The following is a 12,435-nucleotide window of genomic DNA, read 5'->3' as shown; positions in this document are numbered from 1 at the left end:
ATTGCCATGGCAGTCTTCTTCATGAAGTCTTTCCCCAGGCCAATATCTTCCAGTGTTTTTCCTATGCTTTCTTTGAGGATTTTTATTGTTTCATGCCTTAAATTTAAGTCCTTTATCCATCTTGAATCAATTTTTGTGAGTGGAGAAAGGTGTGGGTCCAGTTCTCCCAACACCATTTATTGAATAGGTAGTCTTTCCCCCAAGGTAGGGTCTTGTTTGGTTTATCAAACGTTAGGTGGTTGTAAGATGTTAGTTTCATTTCTTGATTTTCTATTCGATTCCAATTGTCTATGTCTCTGTTTTTGTGCCAGTACCATGCTGTCTTGACCACTATGGCTATGTAGTACAGACTAAAATCTGCTATGGTGAGGCCCCCAGCTTTATTTTTATTACTAAGAACTGCCTTTGTTATACGGGGTATTTTCTGGTTCCATACAAAATGCAGAATCATTTTTTCATACTCTTGAAAGTATGATGTTGGTATTTTGATAGGAATGGCATTGAATAGGTAGATTGCTTTGGGAAATATAGACATTTTAACAATGTTGATTCTGCCCATTCATGAGCTTGGTGTGTTCTTCCATTTGTTAATATCCTCTGCTATTTCCTTTCTGAGGATTTCATAATTTTCTTTATAGAGGTCCTTCACCTCCTTTGTTAGGTATATTCCTAGGTATTTCATTTTCTTTGAAACTATGGTGAAGGGAGTTGTGTCCTTAATTAGCTTCTCATCTACACTGTTTTTGGCGTATACAAAAGCTACTGACTGTGGACATTGATTTTTATAACCTGAAACATTACCTTATTTTTTGATGACTTCTAGGAGTCTCGTGGTTGTGTATTTGGGATTCTCTAAGTATAAGATCATGTCATCAGCAAAGAGGGAGAATTTGACCTCCTCTGCTCCCATTTGGATTCCCTTTATTTCCTAGTCTTGGCTAATATTATTCTCTAGAACATCCAGCACTATGTTGAATAGTAAAGGTGACAGAGGACAACCTTATCTGGTTCCACTTTTAAGAGGAAAAGCTTTCAGTTTTACTCATTTAGTAAAATATTAGCTATGGGTTTGTCATAGATAGCTTCAATCAGTTTTAGAAATGTGCCACCTATGCCTATACTCTTCAGTGTTCTAATTAGAAAAGGATGCTGGATTTTATCAAATGCTTTTTCTGCATCTATTGAGAGGATCATATGATCTTTATTTTTGCCTCTGTTAATATGGTGGATAATGTTTATGGACCTGCATATGGTAAACCATACTTGCATCGCTGGGATGAAACCTACTTGATCATGATGTATGACTTGTTTGATAATAAGCTGTAACCTATTGGCTAGGATTCTGTTGAGAATTTTATATTCATGAGTGAGATTGGTCTGAAATTCTTTTTGGTTGGGTCTTTTCCTGGTTTTTGTATCAGGGTGATGTTTGCTTCATAGAATGTGTTAGGGAAGATTCCTGCTTCCTCAATTTTTTGGAATAATTTCTGCAGTACAGGAATAAGCTCTTCCTTGAAGGTTTGATAGAATTCTGGTGTGAAGCCATCTGGACCAGGGCATTTTTTTAGTTGGAAGACTTTTTATTGTTTCTTTAATCTCAGTGCTTGAAAATGGTCTGTTCAGGAGCTCTATTTCTTACTGGCTAAGTCTAGGGAGAGGTTGTGATTCTAAATATTGATCCATCTCCTTCACATTGTCAAATTTCTGGGCATAGAGTTTCTGGTAGTATTCAGAGATGATCTCTTGTATCTCTATGGGATCAGTTGTTATTTCCCCTTTATCATTTCTGATTGAGGTTACTAGAGATTTTACTTTCCTATTTCTCGTTAGTCTGGCCAATGGTTTATTTTATTAATGTTTTCAAAAAACCAACTCCTTGTTTCATTAATTTTTTGAATGATTCTTTTGTTTTCAATTTCATTTATCTCTGATTTGATTTTGTAGATTTCTTTACTTCTACTGACATTAGGCTTAGATTGTTCTTCTTTTTCCAACTCCATAAGATGGCTTGTGAGTTTGTTGATGCGCTCTCTTTCTGTTTTTCAAATGTAGGCATCTAAAGTGATAAATTTTCCTCTCAAAACTGCTTTTGCAGTATCCCACAGGTTTTGGTAGCTTGTGACTTCATTGTTGTTATGCTCAAGGAAGTTAATGATTTCCTGTTTTATTTCTTCCTGCACCCATCTGTTATTCAACAGAAGGTTGTTTAATTTCCATGTCTTTGTGTGGGGTCAAATGTTTTTGTTAGAGTTGAGTTCCACTGTTATTGCCTTATTGTCTGAGAAAATACAAGGTAACATTTCAATTCCTTTGATTCTGTTGATATTTGTTTTGTGTCCCAGGATATGATCAATTTTGGAGAATGTTCCATGGGATGATGAGAAGAATGTGTATTCTTTATCTTTGGGATGGAGTGTTCTATATGCGTCTATCAAGCACAGTTGTTCTAGGGTCTCATTTAAATCTCTTATATCTTTGTTTAATTTCTTTTTAGAGGATCTGTCCAGCTCTGTAAGAGGAGTGTTAAAGTCCCCTGTTATTATGGTATTATCGGATATCATATTGTTCAGATTGAGTAAGGTCTGTTTCAAGAATCTGGGAGCATTGAAATTGGGTGCATAAATATTTAGAATTGAAACATCTTGTTTTATTTTTCCCTTGACCAATATAAAGTGACCATCTTTGTCTTTTTTGACTTTAGTTGCTTTAAATCCACATGAATCTGAAAATAAGATTGCAACTCCTCTTTTCTTCTGAATTCCATTTGCCTAAAAAATTGTCTTCCAACCCTTGACTCAGAGCTTTAATTTGTCTTTTGAAGCCAGGTGTGTTTCCTGCAGAGAGCAAAAGGATGGCTTGTGTTTTTTAATCCAGTCAGCCAATCTATGTATCTTCTGTGGGAAATTCAAGCCATTAACATTTATTGAGATAGTTGATACATGTGGTAGTGTTCCATTCATCTTATTTTGTGAGAGTCCATTGCTTAATTTTATCTTTTGCGTGAGTGTGGAGGTTAGGTTCTGTCCTTTAATTTCTCAGTTTTTACTTGGCTGCTGATCCATTGTGATGGTCAGTGTGTAGAACAGGTTGAAGTATATCCTGTAGAGCTGGTCTTGTTGTGGCGAATTTCCTCAATGTTTCTATATCTGTAAATGATTTGATTTCTCCATGAATTTTAAAGTTTAGCTTAGCAGGGTACAGAATTCTGGGCTGGAAATTGTTCTGTTTAAGTAGATTAAAGGTAGATGACCATTGTCTTCTTTCTTGGAAAGTTTCATTAGAGAAGTCTTCAGTCACTCTGATGGATTTGCCCCTGTAGGTCAACTGGCACTTACTCCTGGCAGTTTGCAGAATCTTTTCTTTTGTCTTGACTTTGGACATGTTCATCACAATGTGTCTTGGAGAAGCTCAGTTAGAGTTGAGGCGACCTGGGGTCTGATAGCCCTCTGAAAGCAGTGTGTCAGAATCTTTGGTGATATTTGGGAAATTTTCCTTTATAATATTCTCTAGTATGGCTTCCATTCCTCTGGGGCATTCTTCTTCCCCTTCTGGGATTCCTATAACTCGTATGTTGGAATGCTTCATGAGGTCCCATAATTCTGACAGTGAACGTTCTGCTTTCTCTCTCTTCTTTTCTGCCTCTTTTACTATCTGAGTTATCTCAAGAACTTTGTCTTCTATCTCTGAAATTCTTTCTTCTGCATGGTCTAACCTGTTGCTGATACTTTCCATTGCATCTTTAAGTTGTCTAATTGACTGCTTCAGTTCCTTAGAGACTCTTTGCAATTTGTTTATTATTTTTCTTTCCTTTCCTTTCTCTTCCCCTTTCTTTTCCTTTCCTTTCCTGCTAGGTCACTGTCTTTTTCTGAGCACTAGAGGGAGCCTTAACCCCATGGTTCTAGTAAACATAGCACTGCCAGTCTCAAAAAGAGTAGGTTCAAAAGATGATTATTAACTGGTGGTGTGGGAAGGTTGGCTAAGGGTTCATGTGCTGTAGACCTGTAGAGTGAACCTTCTACAGTGTAGTGCTACTGAGCAACCAGTCTATCTTGGTGTCTTCTTTGGCTAAATTACAGAGCAGAGTCTCGAGTATTGGGCATGGGAGTCCCACCCTCCTCCCCTTTGTGTCTGTTAACCCTCAGGAGTATTTCTTCCTTTAAGCAGTGGAGTTGCTTCCCATGGGTTGAGGCAGGGGCAGGTCTGCTGACATGGTGGGAAAGCTGTTGTCCACCTTGATCTGACTTTTTCCAATGTAGAAACTGTGATTTAGGGATGGAAATCTTTTTAATGCTTGGTTCTGAGAAGATTAGGGGTAGGGGCATCATGGATTCGTAAGTCTGATTCTTTTACCATCTACTTAGTTTTATCACTTCTCTGTGGCCCTGGTAACTGTGTCATTCTTATATTTGAGTTCTGCGATACTTCTGGTGATAATCTTGGTGCTTTACATTTTTTTTTTTTTGTAGAGACAGAGTCTCACTGTACCGCCCTTGGGTAGAGTGCCATGGCGTCACATGGCTCACAGCAACCTCTAACTCTTGGGCTTACGCGATTCTCTTTCCTCAGCCTCCCAAGCAGCTGGGACTACAGGCACCCGCCACAACGCCGAGCTTTTTTTTTTTGTTGCAGTTTGGCCGGGGCTGGGTTTGAACCCGCCACCCTCGGCATATGGGGCCGGCTCCCTACTCACTGAGCCACAGCTGCTGCCCTTTATATTTGTTTTTGTGTTTCTATAGGAGTGGTGGAGAGGAGCCAGCTTGCTTCTATGCCACTATTTTGAAATTGGAAGTCTAAATTGGGTTCTTTCTCTTTTTATTGTTGAGCCATGAGAGTTTTTATATATTCTGAATTCTAGACCAGTATAAACATGCAAATATTCCCCCTATACTCTTTGCTGTTGTTTCACTTTCATGATTATGTCCCTTGGCTCACAAATATTTAAATTTTTATGAAATCCTATATATTTTTTCTTTTATTCATTGTATTTTTAGTGTCATATTTAAGAAATTATTGGAAAACATTGGGGATGGAGCAAGATGGCCGACCAGAAGGATCATTCAGCTAAGCTCTCCTAGAGTGTCTTCCCTTATGAGAGCATTGTTTTGATTACCCTAGGGTTGTAATAAATTTTGAAATTGGGAATTTTTGGTCTTCCAGCATTATTATTTTTCAACATTATTTTGGCTATTCGGTGTCTTTTGTATTTCCATATGAACTTTAGGATTAGTTTGTCAATTTTTCTTTAAAGGGCAGTTGGAATTTTGATAAGGACTACTTTAAGTCTGTATATCAATTTGGTGAGCATTGTCATCTCAACAATATTAAGTCTTTCAATCCATGGACCTGGGTTGCCTTTCCATTCAATTAGGTCTTCTTTAATTTCGTTCAGCAGGTTTTACATTTTTCAGTTTATATGTCTTGCACTTCTGTGGTTAAATTTATTCTTAAGTATTTCATTTTTGATGCTATTATAAGTGAAATTATTTTCCTTTTTATTTTTTTCATTTTCTAAATTTTATTTTTGGATTTTTCATTTCTAATTATAGAAATACAACTGATTTTTGTATATTAATCTTGTGTTCTGCAACTTTGCTGACCTCATTTATTAGCTCTAAAAGTTTATTTGTGGATAATTTAGAGTTTTTTATTCATGGTGGCCAGAAAGTTCCCATGCAACTTTAAATTGCATGCTATTTTAAATTGCACATGAACTTTATGGCCACCCTGTATATGAGATGAAGTAATCTGTGATCAGTGGTACTTTTAATTCTTCCTATACTATATGGATGCCACTTATTTCTTTTTCTTGTCTTACTGTTCTTGCCAGAAATTCCCATATTGTGTTAAATAGAAATGGCAAGACCAGACATCTTTGTCCAGCTCTAGATCTTAGTATTAGGGGTAGGGGTATATAATTCATTTCTTCATCATTAGAGATGATGTTAGATGTGTGTTTTTCATAGATGCCCTTTATTTTGTTAGGGAAGTCCCCTTCTGTTCCTAGCTTTTTCAGTGTTTTATTATGAAGCAGTGTTGAATTTTGTCAAATGCTTTCTGTGCCTATTAAGATGATCATGTGTTTTCCCCCTCATTGGCTTATTAATATGGTGTGTTACATTAATTTATTTTTATACACCGAACCAACTTTGCATTCCTGAGATAAATCTCATTTGATCATGTGGTATAATCTTTAATATGCTACTATATTTGGTTAGCTGGCATTTTGTTGGAGGTTTTTTTGTCTGTATTCATAAGAGATTTTGGTCTATTTCTTGTTTTGTGATGTTTTTGCTTGGCTTTGGTATCAGGATAATGCTGTCTTCTTAGAATTAGTTGGAACATGTTTCCTATTTTTCTACTCTTTGGATTAATTTGAGAAAGATTTGTTTTAATTCTTTGTTTGGTAGAATTAACCAGTGCAACCATCTGGTCCTGGGATTTTCTTTGTTGGAAGTTCTTTATTATTGACTGCCTCAATGACTGTTCCTGAGGATTTTAATTTATAAAGTTGAGTGAATGACAATACAGAGAAGCTAATGGCATTAAAATATTTTTGTTACTTACATTTCTGAAGAGGGAGGGACATACCATGCCAAATAGAGTCACATTGTGACAGAAACACTAGGGTTGGTCAGGAGGTAGGAAGGAGCAAGGAGAAACCTAGGCCTGAGTTGTATTTGGATTTCCATAGGAAAGACAAGGTAGGACAGGAGAAACATCTTAGGGGTGGCTACTTTGGGTAATTTTTGTAGTCTTTGAGGAATAAAAGCTGTCCCTACTTTTCTGGGACCTGGATCTGGGTTGATTTAGAGCAAGGATAATACTGGCTTGATGTTTTAAAGCTGAGGAGGTGATCCAAAGGATAGAATTTAGATTACAAGGGAGATATAAACAACTCGGCCATTAGTTTGGCCTCATATAATACTTAACAGAGGACAAACAGACAAATAGAGAAACTGCAAGAACTGAGAACACTGACTCAATCTCTTAACACATTATAGGTCTATTTAGACATTCTATTTCTTGTTAGTTATTTTTGAAGTTTATGGGTTTCTAGCATTCACACCCCCCCCATTTAATCTAGATTATCTAATATGTTGGAATACATTTGGTCACAGTATTATCTTATAATCCTTTTCTTAAAATTTCTGTCCTGAATTGTTTGATTCTCCTCCTTCTGGTCTAAATAAAGGCTTGCCAGGGGGTAGAGACAAGATGGCTGAATGAAGCCAGCTTTCCATAGAGGCTCCCATCCAGAAGGAGAGTAATGGACAGAAATTTACGAAGTAACCTGGTGGATTAGAACTACACCAAGAGAGAAGACTGAAGAACACACATCAACCCTGATGAGGCGAGTTCTGACCCCAAGGATACAAAAAACAGGGACGGACAGAGAACAGCTAAAAACAAGACAGAACCACTTAGCCCCACCACACCAAACAGGACCCCAGTTTCTCAGAACATAGCACTGTATGGAGCCTTGACAAAGCTCCAGGGAAAAAATCAAACGCTGTAAAATAATCATGGGGCAGAATCAGTGGAAAAACTCTGGTAACATGAATAACCAGGAAAGATCAACCCCCCCAAGGAAAAATATGGCAGATGTAACTGAAGATCCCATTCATAAACAGCTGCATGAGAAGTCAGAAATCGAATTCAGAATTTGGATTGCAAAAAAGATTAATAGAATGGAGAAAAACTTGGAAATAGAAATTTGAGCAGCAATTCAAAAGTCAGAATTAGAAATTCGAGGAGAAATTCAAAAGTTGTCTCAAGAATTTAACGAATTTAAAGACAAAACCACCAAAGATTTTGATGCACTAAAGAAAGAATTTGCAGCCCTTAAAGATCTTAAAAATACAGTAGAATCCCTCAGTAACAGAGGAGCAAGCAGAAGAAAAGATTTCTGACATTGAAGACAAAGCCTTTGAATGCTCCCAAACTCTCAAAGTTGAAGAGAAATGGAGAGCAAAAATGGATCATTCTCTCAGAGAGCTCTGGGATAATTCAAAGAAGGCTAATATCCGCCGCATTGGAATCCCTGAAAGTGATGAAGTGGCCTCACAAGGCACAGAGGCCCTTCTCCATGAAATTATGAAAGAGAATTCTTCAAACATGCAAAAAGATTCTGAAATTCAGATAGTGGACAGTTTTAGAACCCCATCACGACTCAATCCCAATATGACATCCCACAAGCATATGAAAATTAACTTCACTAAAGTTAATATGAAAGCAGCCAGAAGTAAGAAATCCATTACCTACAAAGGGAAGAATATTAGAATGACTGCAGATCTCTCTGCTGAAACTTTTCAAGCCAGAAGAGGGTGGTCATCGACTTTTAATCTCTAAAGCAAGATAACTTTCAACCCCAGATCCTGTATCCAGCTAAACTGAGTTTCATTTATGATGAAGAAATTGAAAACATTAAAGACAATCATATGTTGAAGAAATTTGTCATAACCAAACCAGCCCTTCAAGATATTCTCAGACCTATCCTCCATAACGACCAACACAATCATCTACCACAAAAGTAAACTCACTCAGAAACTTTTGATCAAACTCCAACTTCCACAGTGGCAAAAGGATTAAAAATGTCCATTGGACATTCGAAAAACTTGATACCCAAAATTATACCAGACTTATCAATATTCTCCATTAATGTGAATGGCTTAAACTGTCCTCTAAAGAGGCACAGGTTAGGTGACTGAATACAAAACTCAGGCCAGATATTTGTTGCATACAAGAGTCATAACTTACCTTAAAGGATAAATATAGATTCAGGGTGAAATGATGTTCATCCATATTCCAAGGAAATGTTAATCAGGAAAAAGCAGGTGTTGCAATTCAATTTGCATACACAATAGGCTTTAAACCAATAAAAGTAAGGAAGGATAAGAATGGTCACTTCATATTTGTTAAGGGTAATACTCAATATGATGAGATTTCAATTATTAATAATTATGCAACCAACTAGAATGCACCTCAATGTATAAGAGAAACTCTAACAGACATGAGTAACTTTATTTCCTCCAGCTCCATAATAGTCAGAAATTTCAACACTCCTTTGGCAGTGTTGGATAAATCCTCCAATAAGAAGCTGAGCAAATAAATTTTAGATTTAAACCTACCCATCCAACATTTGGATTTAGCAGATATCTACAGAACATTTCATCCCAACAAAACTGAATACACATATTTCTCATCAGCCCACGGAACATACTCCAAAATTGATCACATCTTAGGTCACGAGTCTAACCTCAGTAAATTTAAAGGAATAGAAATTATTCCTTGCATCTTCTCGGACCACCATGGAATAAAAGTTGAACTCAGTAACAACAGGAATCTGCATATTCATACAAAATCATGGAATTTAAATAACCTTATGCTGAATGATAGCTGGGTCAGAGATGAGATTAAGAAGAAAATTGCCAAATTTTTGGAACAAAACAACAATGAAGACACAAATTATCAGAACCTGAAAAGGGATAACTGTGCTTGGCTCTGAATGTGCACTGGACGCTTGTGCTCTTCAATCCCGGGCAATTGTTTCCCACTTGGCTTCCAAGTCCCAAATCCTGTCAGCTCACTGCCTTAGTGGAGAGGCCCATGTGGGCATGACCCTGTTGACTATGCTAGTGGATGTTGCCTCCATTCTGCATTGGGAAAAAATTGTAAAGAGTGAAAGCTTGTATAAGAGCTGGCTCACAGGACAGAGATAGTTGCCACTGCTGTATTTCTCCTTTGCTTGCTTGACTTGAAACTGCTCTACTCACTGTCTCCACTTTGTTACTGCCCAAGCATGAGGAGCAAGATGGCGGCCAAGTAACAGCTTCCTTGAATCTGGGCACCGTAAGTCTGGGGAGATAGGACTCCAGGCATCTCTGGCTGGTGGGATCTGCATATCATCACCCCTGTGAGGATACAGGGAGTCAGCAAGAGACTTCTGGACCCCAAGAGGACTAAAACAGTGGAAAAACGGCAAGTGGTCACATGTGTTCAATCGGTCTAAACCTGCCTGCAACTGTAAGTTCAGTAGCAGTGAGACTGCAAACCAGAAAGGCCTTGCCTGTGAACTGTTTTGGTGTCTTTGGACTTGGCACTCAGTTGAACTGCATTGGGGAGAGCCTGAGCAGGGGTGCGGAGAACTTTGGCTGTTGTCTAGGGCCCCAGTCTGAGCTGCTGAGCCAGACGGAGCTAATAGTGTTTGGCTGTGGGGCTCAGGGAGCCATTGTGAGTGATCTGTCCAGGCAAGCTCCACCCTCAGGGTCACAGAGCTAGAATCAGGTGGGAGCTGGTAACCCAGCTACCAAGTAGCCTAAGGGTGGGGTCTGAGCTTCCTTGCAGCCATAACCCTCAGGGGCAGAGTGAGACCGGTTTTGGCACACTGTGTAAGTGGATAGCCACTTCAGCAGTGATTCCAGTGACAAACACTTTCCTGGGAAAGCTTCTGCTCAGCCAGTTTACAAGTTCAAAGTGCCTTTTAAGTGGGCTGAAGAGAGATTTAGGGTGTCTGCCTGCTGGGGTTTGAGAAATCAGCAGCCTCCAGTAGTATCAGAACTGTGATTAACATATCATACCCCAGAAGACCACGTGTTGCCCAGACAATATTCAATAACATATACATACTAATATGTTTTTGGTTGTGTTTTTTTTTTGTTTTGGGTTTTTTTTTTGTTTGTTTGCTTGGCTTTTTTTTTTTTTGATGTTGATTTTGGTTTGTTTTTTAATTTCAACCTTTTCCATACAGATCCTTTTTCTTTCTCAATTTTTCTACTTTAATTATAATTTCCCATTGCTGCCTTCTTCAATAACTAGAACTTCATTTTTGCTAGTGTTTCTACCACTATTATTTGGTTTTTCACCCAATTTTATCCCGTAAAGTTTTCTGTTTGCTTGTTTTGGTTTGATTTATAGCATTTTTTTCTTTCCTCTCTACTTGGTGGAGGTGGGGTACTGTGTCTGATCAGGTTAGCAAAGAGCTGCTGACCTCAAGGGAACCACCCAACTGGGCACCCCCAGAAGGTGGGGTTTTTTTTAAGGTTGTGTCAAAGTACACTACTGTACACATATATTGCTCTGTCTCCCTCTTTCTGAGCCTCTCCTCTTTTTCTCAATATTCCTTTTACGCACCCCCTCTCTTTCTCTATTTTTCTTTTTTTTTTTTTATCACTCAGTCCACATTTCTTTCATCCCTTTTTGCTCTTCAACCTTCTCACCCTGCTGGTCCTGTAACCCTTACTCCACAGGCACGAGAACTTAAAGAGCAAGAGGAAGTGAAAGGAAAATTAGGGCAAGGAAACAGATAAAAGAAATCACTCATGAGGAAGAATCAGCAGAAAACTCCAGGCAACATACAGAACCAGTCCAGAACAACCCTGCCAAGGGACCATGAGGTAGCTACTACAGATGATTCCACCTATAAAGAAATGTTAGGAAAGGGAATTTAGAATACACATGTTGAAAACAATGTAAGAAATGATGGAAAAAATGAAGGAAACTGCTAATAAAGTGCAAAATCACCAAAAGGAAATCCAAAAACAGAATCAAATAAGAGATGAACGATGTGAAGAATATAAAAAGGATATAGCAGAGCTGAAGGAACTGAAATAGTCAATTAGGGAACTTAAAGATGCAATGGAAAGTATCAGCAACAGGTTAGACCATGCAGAAGAAAGAATTTCAGAGGTAGAAGACAAAGTTCTTGAGATAACTCAGATAGTAAAAGAGGCAGAAAAGAAGAGAAAGAAAGCAGAATGTTCACTGTCAGAATTATGGGACTTTATGAAGCGTTCCAACATACGAGTTATAGGAATTCCAGAAGGGGAAGAAGAATGCCCCAGAGGAATGGAAGCCATATTAGAGAACATTATAAATGAAAATTTCCCAAATATCACCAAAGATTCTGACACACTGCTTTCAGAGGGATATCCGTCTGCACGTCACCTCAACTCTAACCGAGCATCTCCAAGACACATTGTGATGAACCTGTCCCAAGTCAAGACAAAAGAAAAGATTCTGAAAGCTGCCATGAGAAAGTGCCAGTTTACCTACAGGGGCAAATCCATCAGAGTGACTGAAGACTTCTCTAATGAAACTTTCCAAGCAAGAAGACAATGGTCATCTACCTTTAACCTACTTAAACAGAACAATGTCCAGGCCAGAATTCTGTACCCTGCTGAGCTAAGCTTAAAAATTGATGGAGAAATCAAATCATTTACGGATATACAAACATTGAGGAAATTCGCCACAAGACCAGCTCTACAGGAAATACTTCAACCTGTTCTGCACACTGACCACCACAATGGATCAGCAGCAAAGTAAGAACACAGAAATTAAAGGAAAGAACCTAACTTCCACACTAATGCAAATAATAAAACTAAGCAATGTACTCTCACACAATAAGACGAATAGAATACTACCACATTTATCAATTAT

The sequence above is a fragment of the Nycticebus coucang genome, chromosome X, assembly GCF_027406575.1.
Source record: "Nycticebus coucang isolate mNycCou1 chromosome X, mNycCou1.pri, whole genome shotgun sequence".
Taxonomy (NCBI): Eukaryota; Metazoa; Chordata; class Mammalia; order Primates; family Lorisidae; genus Nycticebus; species Nycticebus coucang.
This window is presented reverse-complemented; position numbering follows the sequence as displayed.